Below are 14,119 nucleotides of genomic sequence, written 5' to 3' on the forward strand. Positions count from 1 at the left end.
CTATTTACATAACCCCCCACCCTTCACTCACACTACATCCTGTTTACATAACCCCCCACCCTTCACTCACACTACATCCTATTTACATAACCCCCCACCCTTCACTCACACTACATCCTGTTTACATAACCCCCCACCCTTCACTCACACTACATCCTATTTACATAACCCCCCACCCTTCACTCACACTACATCCTATTTACATAACCCCCCACCCTTCACTCACACTACATCCTATTTACATAACCCCCACCCTTCACTCACACTACATCCTGTTTACATAACCCCCCACCCTTCACTCACACTCCATCCTATTTACATAACCCCCCACCCTTCACTCACACTACATCCTATTTACATAACCCCCCACCCTTCACTCACACTACATCCTATTTACATAACCCCCCACCCTTCACTCACACTACATCCTATTTACATAACCCCCCACCCTTCACTCACACTCCATCCTATTTACATAACCCCCCACCCTTCACTCACACTACATCCTGTTTACATAACCCCCCACCCTTCACTCACACTACATCCTATTTACATAACCCCCCACCCTTCACTCACACTACATCCTGTTTACATAACCCCCCACCCTTCACTCACACTACATCCTATTTACATAACCCCCCACCCTTCACTCACACTACATCCTATTTACATAACCCCCCACCCTTCACTCACACTACATCCTATTTACATAACCCCCCACCCTTCACTCACACTACATCCTATTTACATAACCCCCCACCCTTCACTCACACTACATCCTATTTACATAACCCCACACCCTTCACTCACACCACATCCTATTTACATAACCCCCCACCCTTCACTCACACTACATCCTATTTACATAACCCCCCACCCTTCACTCACACTACATCCTATTTACATAACCCCCCACCCTTCACTCACACTACATCCTATTTACATAACCCCCACCCTTCACTCACACTACATCCTATTTACATAACCCCCCACCCTTCACTCACACTCCATCCTATTTACATAACCCCCACCCTTCACTCACACTCCATCCTATTTACATAACCCCCACCCTTCACTCACACTACATCCTGTTTACATAACCCCTCACCCTTCACTCACACTACATCCTATTTACATAACCCCCCACCCTTCGCTCACACTACATCCTATTTACATAACCCCCACACTTCACTCACACTCCATCCTATTTACATAACCCCCACCCTTCACTCACACTACATCCTATTTACATAACCCCCCACCCTTCACTCACACTCCATCCTATTTACATAACCCCCACCCTTCACTCACACTACATCCTATTTACATAACCCCCACCCTTCACTCACACTCCATCCTATTTACATAGCCCCCACCCTTCACTCACACTACATCCTATTTACATAACCCCCCACCCTTCATTCATACTACATCCTATTTACATAACCCCCCACCCTTCACTCACACTACATCCTATTTACATAACCCCACACCCTTCACTCACACTCCATCCTATTTACATAACCCCCCACCCTTCGCTCACACTACATCCTATTTACATAACCCCCCACCCTTCACTCACTCTACATCCTGTTTACATAACCCCCCACCCTTCACTCACACTACATCCTATTTACATAACCCCCCACCCTTCACTCACACTACATCCTATTTACATAACCCCCCACCCTTCATTCATACTACATCCTATTTACATACCCCCCCTTCACTCACACTACATCCTATTTACATAACCCCACACCCTTCACTCACACCACATCCTTCAAATGCCAATACGAAATTCGGAAAAGGGTTGAAAACATGGTACCACCAATAAGCCTGTAGGCGGCTTAGAAACTGCTGTTTCGTCGGTCGAGATCGAGAGTCCAAGCCACAATCAATTGTGACCTTCAGGAACACCGGCTGTCGTCGATTTCACGTGCTAATCAGTCTGAGGGTGCTATGTCAGTCTGGATTCGTCTGGAATTGTGTTTTGGTGCTAAGAGTGTTCCAAGACTTTGGCTCTCGAACAATGGGACCAACGACTGCTGGGGCGGTGTGCACACACACACAATCCACACTTGGCTGAGAACCAGGCATTCAATCGGAATGGTTGAAATCTCAAACAAAATAATATCAGTTTCAACCAATCAGACTCAGTGAGATCATTTATGTTCAACCAGTTGGGTGCTATCTCATGCACCCTACCCCAGCCAACAAGTGACCGGACGAGATAGAACATACAAAGGAGAAGAAATTGATGCAAAAGCAACTTGAACAATAGAGTAATACGCAATTGGTCTTCAAACACAATTACCAGACATGTTACAGGAGCGGACATTTTGACAGCTGTAAGTCTTCTTCTTCAAGACTCAAGACTCAAGACTCAAAATGTTACTGTCCTTATAAAAACAAGGAACATTGCCATGCAGTGCCAGGCGATCACAGACATAAAATACATCACATTTACTAAGAATTAAGGATTGCACTTTAAACTAGCAACATTGTCGATCGCCTTTACACTTAGAGTCCAGCTCTGGATATGAAGCTGGTGGTCTTTTGCAGAGCCTCCACGGGACCGTGCAGCTTGTCTTGGAGGGTGGTCGGCCTGGGCCAAGTCTATGTCCTCAAGGGCTGGAGGTTCCTGCAATCGACAGCTGTATGTGAAGCACATAACAAAACGTCACGCTCATAAGATAATTGCCTATGTCATTTTCATTAGAGTTTTGAGTAAAACGCAAACAAATTCTTCGGGTTCTGAACAATCTGCCTATAGGTCTGATTTTAGTCATAAGTAGCAAACTTAGCAAACTCTCGAGCGGTTGAGATACAGAGCTGACAGCAACATTTTCAATAAGCACAACTGCCTCACAACCCCGACCAGCTTTTGCATACATTGTACCTTCACATTCTCCAAACAAGACTTTATGTATTAACAAGTCGCGTAAGGCGAAAATACAATATTTAGTCAAGTAGCTGTCGAACTCACAGAATGAAACTGAACGCAATGCCATTTTTCAGCAAGACCGTATACTCGTAGCATCGTCAGTCCACCGCTCATGGCAAAGGCAGTGAAATTGACAAGAAGAGCGGGGTAGTAGTTGCGCTAAGAAGGATAGCACGCTTTTCTGTACCTCTCTTCGTTTTAACTTTCTGAGCGTGTTTTTAATCCAAACATATCATATCTATATGTTTTTGGAATCAGGAACCGACAAGGAATAAGATGAAAGTGTTTTTAAATTGATTTGGACAACTTAATTTTGATAATAATTTTTATATATTTAATTTTCAGAGCTTGTTTTTAATCCGAATATAACATATTTATATGTTATTGGAATCAGCAAATGATGGAGAATAAGATGAACGTAAATTTGGATCGTTTTATAAATTTTTATTTTTTTTTTACAATTTTCCTATTTTTAATGACCAAAGTCATTAATTAATTGTTAAGCCACCAAGCTGAAATGCAATACCGAAGTCCGGGCTTCGTCGAAGATTACTTGACCAAAATTTGAACCAATTTGGTTGAAAAATGAGGGCGTGACAGTGCCGCCTCAACTTTCACGAAAAGCCGGATATGACGTCATCAAAGACATTTATCAAAAAAATGAAAAAAAAGTTCGGGGATTTCATACCCAGGAACTCTCATGTCAAATTTCATAAAGATCGGTCCAGTAGTTTAGTCTGAATCGCTCTACACACACACACAGACAGACACACACACACACATACACCACGACCCTCGTTTCGATTCCCCCTCGATGTTAAAATATTTAGTCAAAACTTGACTAAATATAAAAACGGAAAAGTGCCTAACTCAGAAACGAGAACGGCAGTTTTTTCTTACGTAAACGTGGCAATGGTTTCCAATGGTCTGAGAGTTTGCACTCTCCAACACATGACAGGTACCCTTCCAGTAGCTTCCCCTGGTAGATGCTGGTGTTGTCGCTCTGATGCACGGGGTCAGTGTTCTGTATTGTTTCAGTATTGTTGATTTTGTTTTGCATTCTACTCTCTTAATCTTAGACAATATGTGATAACCGGCAAGGTGCTGACTTTCTTTTGTGCATTGTTGATGGTGAATGCATGTTAATTTATTTTTAATATACTTTCTTATGTGATAACCAATGTGCTATATTTTCTCAGGACAAAGAACAAATGTTTATCTTGAATGTTTTATGTATGTTATTATTACGGACACAAACGCTCAGCAATGTAATTTCTCTTTTAGAGATTAATAAAGTTATTGTATTGTATTGTATTGTATTGTAGTCTCACTGCAGAAATGCCCAACACCATTTTGTCTCTCTATCTGTCTCACCGTCTGTCTCTCCGTGTATCTGTCTGTCTCTGTCTGTCTGCCTGTCTCTGTCCCTGTTTTTCTCACTCTCACTCTCTTTCCCTCTCTCTCTCTCTCTCTCTCTCTCTCTTTCCCTCTCTCTCTCTCTCTCTCTCTCTCTCTCTCTCTCTCTCTCTCTCTCTCTCTCTCTATCTCTCTCTCTCTCTCTCCGGTTGCCTCTCCGTTTATCTGTCTATCTCTCTTTCTCCTCCCCCCTCTCTCCCCCTCCCCCTCCCTCCCCCCTCCCCTCTTGTTCTATATGTAACAGACCAACTGCTCCCAAGATGTGTACGACACATCGCGGCGGGTTTGTCTATCAGCAAATCTGTGAAAGCTTCTTCTGTCTGAAGATGTCAGAAAAATCGGTGCAACTGAATTTCACGCACTTTTGAATTTTACGCTATGAATTTCTCGCATTTCTTAACACATGAATTTCACGCAGGTTTCCAGTTAAAATATCTCCTTACTTGTCATTTGAATTTCACGCACACGCATGCACACGCATGCACACGCATGCACGTATCCCCCCCGCATCGGTGTGTTTGTGAGTGAGTCCCGTGTATTGACGCGTGAATACAAATCACAATTCAGCAAGACACGAATACCAACAACCAACATGGGAAATCCGTGGGAGTTTATACGTGTGTATAAACTGGGATTATTTGAATTATTTGTTCCTCTCCTTGATGTGTGTGCATGTGTGTGTGTATGTATGTGTGTGCATGTGTGTGTGTATGTATGTGTGTGTGCATGTGTGAGTGTATGCATGTGTGTGTGTATGTGTGTGTGTATGTATGTGTGTGTGCATGTGTGTGTGTATGTATGTGTGTGTGCATGTGTGAGTGTATGCATGTGTGTGTGTATGTGTGTCTGTATGTATGTGTGTGCATGTGTGTGTGTATGTATGTGTGTGTGCATGTGTGTGTGTATGTATGTGTGTGCATGTATGTGTGTGTGTATGTATGTGTGTGTGTATGTATGTGTGTGTGTATGTATGTGTGTGTGTATGTGTGTGTGTGAGTGTGTGAAGAGGTACATGTGTATATGTGTTTTACTGTAAATATTGCTTGAGTATGTGAAAGAATTGAAGACATGCGTCAGAATGATTCTTCATTCACCTCTTGAAGAATTTACCATCTCATCTAATAGGACACTTAAATGTTTCAACTAATTTCAAGGTGAATTGAGACTCATCATCGGTCACGAGCAACTCTATCTCATGTACACACACCCCAACGCATACACTACATGCGTGACTTTCAAAAGCTCACATGCGTGAAATTCAAACCACCAAATGCGGGAAAATCAAATGCGGGAAGACGAAAAAAAAATTCAAATGCGTGAAATTCAAATGCAGCCAGAAAAATGACGACACAACGCCCCGTGGGGATTTCTCGCGTCCGTGTGTGGCACAAAGCTCTGGAAATATCTCCTATCGAAAGTCAATTGCAAAGAGATGCCAGTTTGCAAGTGTGTAGATGTGTTAAAGTGTGCCGAGTACTATGTTTATCCTACATACGTGAGAGAGATCACTCATGAGTACCCAATAGTGACGGACTGTGTGATGATATATTCTGCTATGGTCTGTTGAGACAGTGATATCAAAATCGAGACCAGAAGTTGCCCGTTGTCGTACGGGCGTTAACAGACTAATAGCAGAAGATATCATCACACAGTCCGTCACTGTTATATTGCTATTTCTCTGGACATTTTGTATTCACCGTAAAGAACTTACACACGTATTTGTCTCAGTTTTGGCTCTTCCATATCCCTCCCTCTGATTATTATTTCTTCTTGGTCACTCTTTTCTTGTACTTTCCAGTATTTCCAAATGTCTTTTCTTTCAAAAAGTAATTAGTCACTTGCTCAACTAAATTCTGGGATAGTTAGATATATAGTCATATATATATATTTTTGTTTTTAAATTTAGGTGTCTTTGTTTTTGAAGTGGGGAAGCAATAAAGAGGTCGTCGATATCAAAACTGATATCGACGGAAATGTCGTCGATATCACTGTTGCAATGATATCACTGTTGCAATGAGCTCAGTTTTGCCCAATTGATCAATGGAAATCTACGTTAAATCTACATTACCGGGGGGCCCGGTAGCTCAGTTGTTAGAGCACTGGACTTGTGATCGAAAGGTCGCAGGTTCGAATTCGGGCCGGGACGGACACGGGTCAACTTTATGTGCAGACCCAGAGACGGAAGCCATGTCCCACCCCCGTGTCATCACAATGGCACGTAAAAGACCTTGGTCATTCTGCCATAAGAGCAGGTGGCTGAATACACCTAAACACGCAGACACCTGGGTAGCGCGACTCCGTTGCTGCTAGCTTTCCACTGGGAGGAAGCGACCCGAATTTCCCAGCGATGGGACAATAAAGTAATGAAAATGAAAAAATGAAAAATGAAACGTAACATATGAAATAGTAATAGATAACAATATCGTACAAACCACACGTGTGTATATCATGTCAATGAAGTCGTGTACACACACACACACACACACATACACACACACACGCACACGCACGCACGCACGCACGCACGTCCGCACGCACACACACACACACACACACACACACACACACACACGCACGCACGCACTCACACACGCACGTCTGGGTGCTTTCTGTGGACAATGATAATGTAATTATGACTCTAACTTTGATGTCAATATGCTAAATCAATTAAACAAAAAGTTCTCCCTGTGCAGAAGAAGCAGGTAAAAGGCAGTCGGGTATGTGTCTCAATGGAGGAATGACCTTATCCGATATAAAAGCATGGCCAGATCTCAGATGGTGATCCCAATTATCTACAGAGGAAGGAGTGTACAGCTAAGTTGCAAATGGATTAGCACATTATCACGAGAGCTCGCTCACAAATCACGAACCCCGGGGCTGTCATGTACTCTGCCGGACTGCTAGCAAAGGGCAAGCGACGAACAGTGCAGACAGAGATCGAAAGTTTGGGGGGGGGGGGCGTTGGAGGGGGGGGGGAGGGGTTGGGGATTCGAGAGAGATGTTTGGTTGGGGGAGGGTGGTGAGGAAAAGAACACACACACACACACACACTCTCACACACACTCACACACACACACACACACACACACACACACACACACACACACACACACACACACACACTCACATATGGCTTGTATTTCAGTCAAGACCCAGCGGGTGAATATCAAGGGACTCACGAGCCTCTGGCGAGTGAGTCCTTTTGATATTCCCGCTGAGTCTTGACTGAAATACAAGCCATATACAAAATCACACACACACACACACACACACACACACACACACACACACACACACACACACACACATATCAACAAATTAAAAGCGTACCATTGACACAAAGATATCAACAAAAGGGTCATTTATTGTGCAACGCCATCGATCAACTTGATAAAACGATCAATTTCGACTTTTGCACGTCCACGATTCAGTAATGAACGAGTGTTTGATTCCAAATCGTCTGCGCCAAACCGCGTGAACAAATTAAATTGGGACATTTGAGATAAATACGGAGCGTCGCGAAACTCACCATCAATTCATCAGTCGAAGTGATCGACATACCCCTCCGAGTCCATGAACAAAGGTATCGTTGTGACCCTGTTTCCAACGGTAGCTATATATATTTATATATAAGGCGGGCGTGGGGGTGGGGGGACGGGGGGTGAGGGTGTCGAGGGTGGAAGGTGTGTGTCCGTGTGCGTGTGTGTGTGCGTGTGTATGTGTGTGTGCGTGTGTGCGCGCGCGTGTGTGTGTGTGTGTGTGTGTGTGTGTGTGAGTGTGAGTATGCGCGTTCAGCTTTGCAATTGTTCTTATGTACTGCTGACACAGTATTATTTGAGGTTTTCAGCAGGTGCGAACATAACTTAGTTCTGCATGCACTGCAATAAATCTTGTCTTGATCTTGATTTGTGGAGGAATGTTTTGGCACTCTCCCCATTCTCTCTATCTTTATCATTGTGTCGCACTCTTTAAGCCTCTGTTCTATCATTGGTTGTACACTGACTCTCAATGTGTCTGATGGACTGTGTGTTGGTCTGTCTGTCTGTCTGTGTGTGTGTCTGTCTGTCTGTGTATCCCAGTATCTCTCTCTCTCTCTCTCTCTCTCTCTCTCTCTCTCTCTCTCTCTCTCTCTCTCTCTCTCTCTCTCTCTCTCTCTCTCTCTCTTCTCTCCCTCTCTTCTCTCTCTCTCTCTCCCTCTCTCCCTCTCTCTCTTGAACTGTTCAGCCTCAACTGAATTTCACCTTGTGTCTCCTTGTTTTCTGTGAACAGTTTGTTCATCTTGCATTTAAGCTTACATTATCTAGTATCCCGTTGTTTGTTGTGGGATTTGCTTTACCTTTTGTTCGCGGATCGGTCACCTTTCATTTTTAAGCAACAATTTGTTTCTTTATTTTTGATTGCATACCTTTGTGTGCTGCTATCTCATCCTGTATCATCCTGTTCTAAATAGCAACTATAATTACTCTGATTTATCCCGGGAGTGTAAGTGGTGAATGCCACTTAATCCGAATCGTGTGACGTTTTGTCGTGTAGGCCTAAAGTGAAAGCGTGTGTGTCTGAATGTGCATTGTCAGCGCTCGCTTTGTGTTGTGGGAATCTTGACATTTACTTGGAGAAATCCTTGTGCGTTTATGATATATTAGAACTGTTGTCTTGACTCCTCCGGATACTCATATTTCCGGATTCTGCTTGCTTTATTATTTACTGCTGTTTGTTACAATATTGCACTTCGTCCTAATGTCAACAACATCAAACACTATTCTCCGTATTGGGCATGTAAATATTTATCATTTAGTCAACAAAGTACATGATGTCTGTGTATTGCTAAACCAGCAACCAGAGCTGGTACAGCTCTTCGGTGTAAGTGAAACGCGTCTATATTCGCGTATCTCAGACAGCCTTGTTAACATTCCGAACTATTCGGTTTTACGACGGGACAATGCACGAGTAGGCCAAACAGGCATCGCTCTTTATGTTCATCAGCCCATTGCTGGGATTGTCAAACGTAGAACTGATCTTGAAGATGAAAATGTTGAATGTATGTGGTTGGAACTAAAACATGACAAATCCTCTCCCTAGCTTGCTTATTGGCTATGTGTATCGTAACCCTGCTGAAACGTCAAGGTGGATTGATGATTTTGTTTCTATGATGGACGGAGTGAAGGCTCGTGACGAGAATGTTGTATTGCTTGGCGATGTTAACATTAACCTACTCAGGCCTCAAACAACGTGGTTTTCATCAACTGGTTAAAACCCCTACAAGAGAAACAAATACTTCATCAACCCTGATTGATCATATTTACACTGATAGTAAGAATATCGTTGCAAATGCGCAAGTAGTGCATTCCAGTTTTAGTGACCATCATTCTGTTTTTTGCTCGATTTCTCTTAGATTGCCACAATCACGTCATAAAGGCCACACAACAATCGAATACAGAAGTTTCAAGTATTTTGATGAATCTGCCTTTTTCTTTGACCTTAAATTAACCAAGCCCCATTTTATAGCGTATTCAATTGCAGTGACGCAGAGGGCGCTTGCAATATTTTTCACCATATTTTGTGTTCAATAATTGATAAACACGCACCACTACGTCAGCATAGAGTGAAACATCCCCAGCTCCCCCCTTGGTTAGCCTCAGACATTATCGAGGCTATGGCGATGCGTGATTATGTTAAAGAGCGCAACATGAAAACAGAGTATAAACTGCAAAAAAATAAAGTTTTGGACACAGTGAGACAAGCAAAGGCAGAATATTTTAATAAACTGATTTCTGAAAAAAAAGGATACAGCTACAATCTGGCGAGCAGTGAATGAAATTCTTGATAAATCTAGGAAGGGATCAACCAATTCTCATTCACAAATAGCTCCAAATGATTTTAACAAACACTTCATTTCGCTAGCAGACAACCTAAAATCTTCTCAATCAGGATTCCCTTGATACGGATGATTGTTTTGAAAAATTAAAAACATTCTGCGGACAAAAGTTGACTCAAACTGACACGTTTTCTATTCCTCCAATCTCAGTGCACGAGGTAGCAAAACTTGTAGAACAAATGACGAATAAGAAGCCAATGGGTCCATACAAGATTCCAGTCAAGTTGCTAAAACTTGCTTTACCTTACATTGTCGATTCCCTAACTTATGTTTATAATCTAAGCATAAAACAAAACGTATTCCCTTCTACTTTAAAGTGTGCAAAGGTATTACCACTTCCAAAAAATAAGGATCTTACAGACCCAAACAACTTTAGACCTATTTCCCTCTTACTTGTTCTATCTAAACCCTTAGAAAAGCACATACAAAAACACCTATTGGCATATATATGGAACACATGAATCTGTTTCATCCTTTTCAGTCTGGATTCCGCTCTAAGCATTCCTGCCACACCGCCTTAAGCTCTTTATGCGAGACTTGGCTGTCAGCGATAAACAAAGCAGAAATAACGGGAGCGTTGTTTCTGGACTTTAAGAAAGCCTTTGACCTAGTAGATCACTCACTTCTACAAAAGAAATTAAAGTGCTATTTAAAAGACGACTCCGCCTGTGCCTTTTTTGAATCGTATCTTTCATTAACTGTAAAACTTCGTCAAACGAGTTTGTCAGGAGTGGTGTCCCTCAGGGGTCTGTATTAGGACCTATCTTGTTCTGTATTTATATAAATGATTTACCCTTTCATGTGTCCGATGAAAAAGTTCGATGTGAGTTCTTCGCGGATGACTCGTCTGTTCACACCAGTCAAAAATCGTTGGAACCCGTCAACTCTTCTCTTCAAACAAGTGTGGATGAAATCACTGAGTGGTGCGTTTCTAATGCAATGATCATTCATCCGATTAAAACAAAGAGTATGGTGATAACCACGAGACAAAAACACCAATTAAGTCCTTTACAATTACAACTGTCAGTTGGTTCAACTCAAGTGCAGCAAGTTACGAAACATAGATTATTGGGTGTTACCATTGATCAAGAGTTGAAAATAATGGCAAACTCATTTGAGTAATATTTGCAAACTAGTATCAAAAAATGCGTACCTGTTATCAAAATTAAGGCATTACGCAGATTCTACAGCACTCAAAATGTTCTATTACGCCCACATAATGCCTCATATAAACTTCGCATCGACACTTTGGGATAACTGCAGTGATGCTCATTTAAAAAGACTCAATTCCCTGCATCGCCGAGCTGAAAAACTTATTCTGCATGATTTGAATAGGTCCACGGATGATAAACTAAAGCTCCTGAATTTCCTCCCCTTGAAAGATCAGTTGACGTTAAACAAGGCTGTGTTCATGTATAAAATTCTAAATGACGACTGTCCTAAATATTTGCAATCACATTTCAAACATGCCACAAAAAGATATGGGTCCCAAAAAATCATCCCTCCTATACCTCGCATAGACCTCTACAAATCGAGCTTAGCCTTCTCGGGAGCGTTTCTCTGGAACTCCTTCCCCCAACAGATAAGAAATGCAACTTCAGTGAAAATGTTTAAGAGACAGTCACGTTCACACATCATTCGTGAATGAAATGTCTTGTTCGATTGTTATTTTGTTAAACATTTTGTACTAGTGTTAACGGATGTGTAGCTGATCAGAGCAACTTTATTCCCAAATGAAAGGTATAACTATGTCGATGTAATTATGTATTTTTTGAGTTCTCCTTATGTAATTCCTTAAATGCACATTGTGTTGCATTCCATACAATGTATTTCTGTATTTTATATGATTGAATTTATATTTTTTATGTGCGTCTGTCTTTATGTGTTGTATAAAGGACAGGTTGGAAGAATAGGCTTTGCCTAAAACCTTTATCCGTTTGTAATAAAGTTCTGAGTCTGAGTCTGAGTCTGAGTCTGAGTCTGAGTCTCTCTCTCTCTCTCTCTCTCTCTCTCTCTCTCTCTCTCTCTCTCTCTCTCTCTCTCTCTCTCTCTCTCTCTCTCTCTCTCTCTCTTCGATGTCATTAATCCAACAAATAAGGGCAACACAAATTTTCCCTTATTTACAGTTTGTGGACCACAAAAATAAGAATTTCGGTGATATAACTGAGATTCCAACAACAAAGCAGCTGACTGCAGCAGCAGAGTCATTGAGTGATTCGGCATTGCCCGGGTTACTGAATTCGTCCGCGAACTAAGCATCGTGTGTCACTGGTCCCGATACTAGACTGAAGCAGCATTAGTTAAACAGAGTACAGTAAATAAATGCTTAACATGGAAACAAACAAAATACAACAAACATGTTTTATATATGGCAAAAGATAAATCTACTTTTGCATCGATATACTTTGACAGAATCTCTGACATCTGCGAACGAACCGTATCTCTCGCTACGGTCAGTCGCTCATCAGTGACCTCGCTGTTGCCAAAATACACGTCTTTCTGAATCAAAAACTGATCATAATCAATCTTTCTCTATAGTTCTTTTAAATTGAACAGCGATTAGAATCTCCTACACAAACACAGAATCATGATCTACAGGGTGAGCAGCCATGTAAGTGCCGGTTCCTGAGCCTGGGTCTCAAGAGCCGACTCGCCGGACCTCCAGCCACGGCCCATAAAAACGTGGTACTCATAACTGACGAAAGGCAAGGATATATTTTGAATATGTACTACCACTAGCACTATAACAGATACATCCACTGTTGTCGTGGATCAACCCACGTAAACAACTCTGCAACTGTTTACTTTCACGGTTGAACTCTGAGTGGTTCAGTTTGACAGAATTCATGACACTGACACAGACACAGGTTGCAACACATACTGGCATAGGTCCACTCTAAATTATAGAACGAAACATGGAAGTTTACCTTTGGTTAATATGCAACGGTTCGCTTGTCCCAATTCTCTCCGTCTCTCAGTGGCTAACTTCATGAGATTCTTTCCAAATTCTGATCACGTTCGCTTTTAGTTATGTTTTGTGTCGCCATTTCGGTTCATAATTCAAAAGTAACTAAAAACCGAAACGCTATAGAAACGACAAACCTCGCTCAACATCCAGAATGTGGGACACAACAAAGAGCCCCAAACATTCTTTGGGGCAAAAACGCTGTTTATACCCCACAATTAGTTCTCCTTATTTTTTATGTAGCATATATTTTCTGCCCCGTATTTTACGCTCCACAAATAAAGTTTTTGGTCCACAAACTATAAATGTGCCCCATAAAAATAAGCCCATAAAATTAATGTGTGGTGCACATTTCCAGTTTGTGGGACACACAGTTTTACCCAAAAGGTGTGGGATTAATGACCTCGTATGCCAAGGATACTCTCTCTCTCTCTCTCTCTCTCTCTCTCTCTCTCTCTCTCTCTCTCTCTCTCTCTCTCTCTCTCTCTCTCTCTCTCTCTCTCTCTCTCTCTCTCTCTCTATCTCTCTCTCTATCTCTCTGTCTCTATCTCTGTCTCTATCTCTCTCTCTATCTCTCTCTTTCTCTCTCTCTATCTATCTCTATCTCTCTCTATCTCTCTCTATCTCTCTCTCTATCTCTCTCTCTCTCTCTCTCTCTCTCTCTCTCTCTCCAAAAGACCAAATACATGTTAATTACAACAAGGCAAAAAGACAAAACATCAAGAGTAATCCTCATTCCTTATTAATTGGCAACGATGCAATAGCGGAAGTAGGAGATCACAGAGTTTTGGGAGTAAATATCGATAATAATTTATCTTGGACCCATCATGTTAGATCGTTGTGTAAAACCATGTCGAGGAAAATATATTTGTTGAACAGAATAAAACACTTTTTTGATCCACACTCAAGGTTATTA

The sequence above is a fragment of the Littorina saxatilis genome, linkage group LG10, assembly GCF_037325665.1.
Source record: "Littorina saxatilis isolate snail1 linkage group LG10, US_GU_Lsax_2.0, whole genome shotgun sequence".
NCBI classification, from domain to species: Eukaryota; Metazoa; Mollusca; class Gastropoda; order Littorinimorpha; family Littorinidae; genus Littorina; species Littorina saxatilis.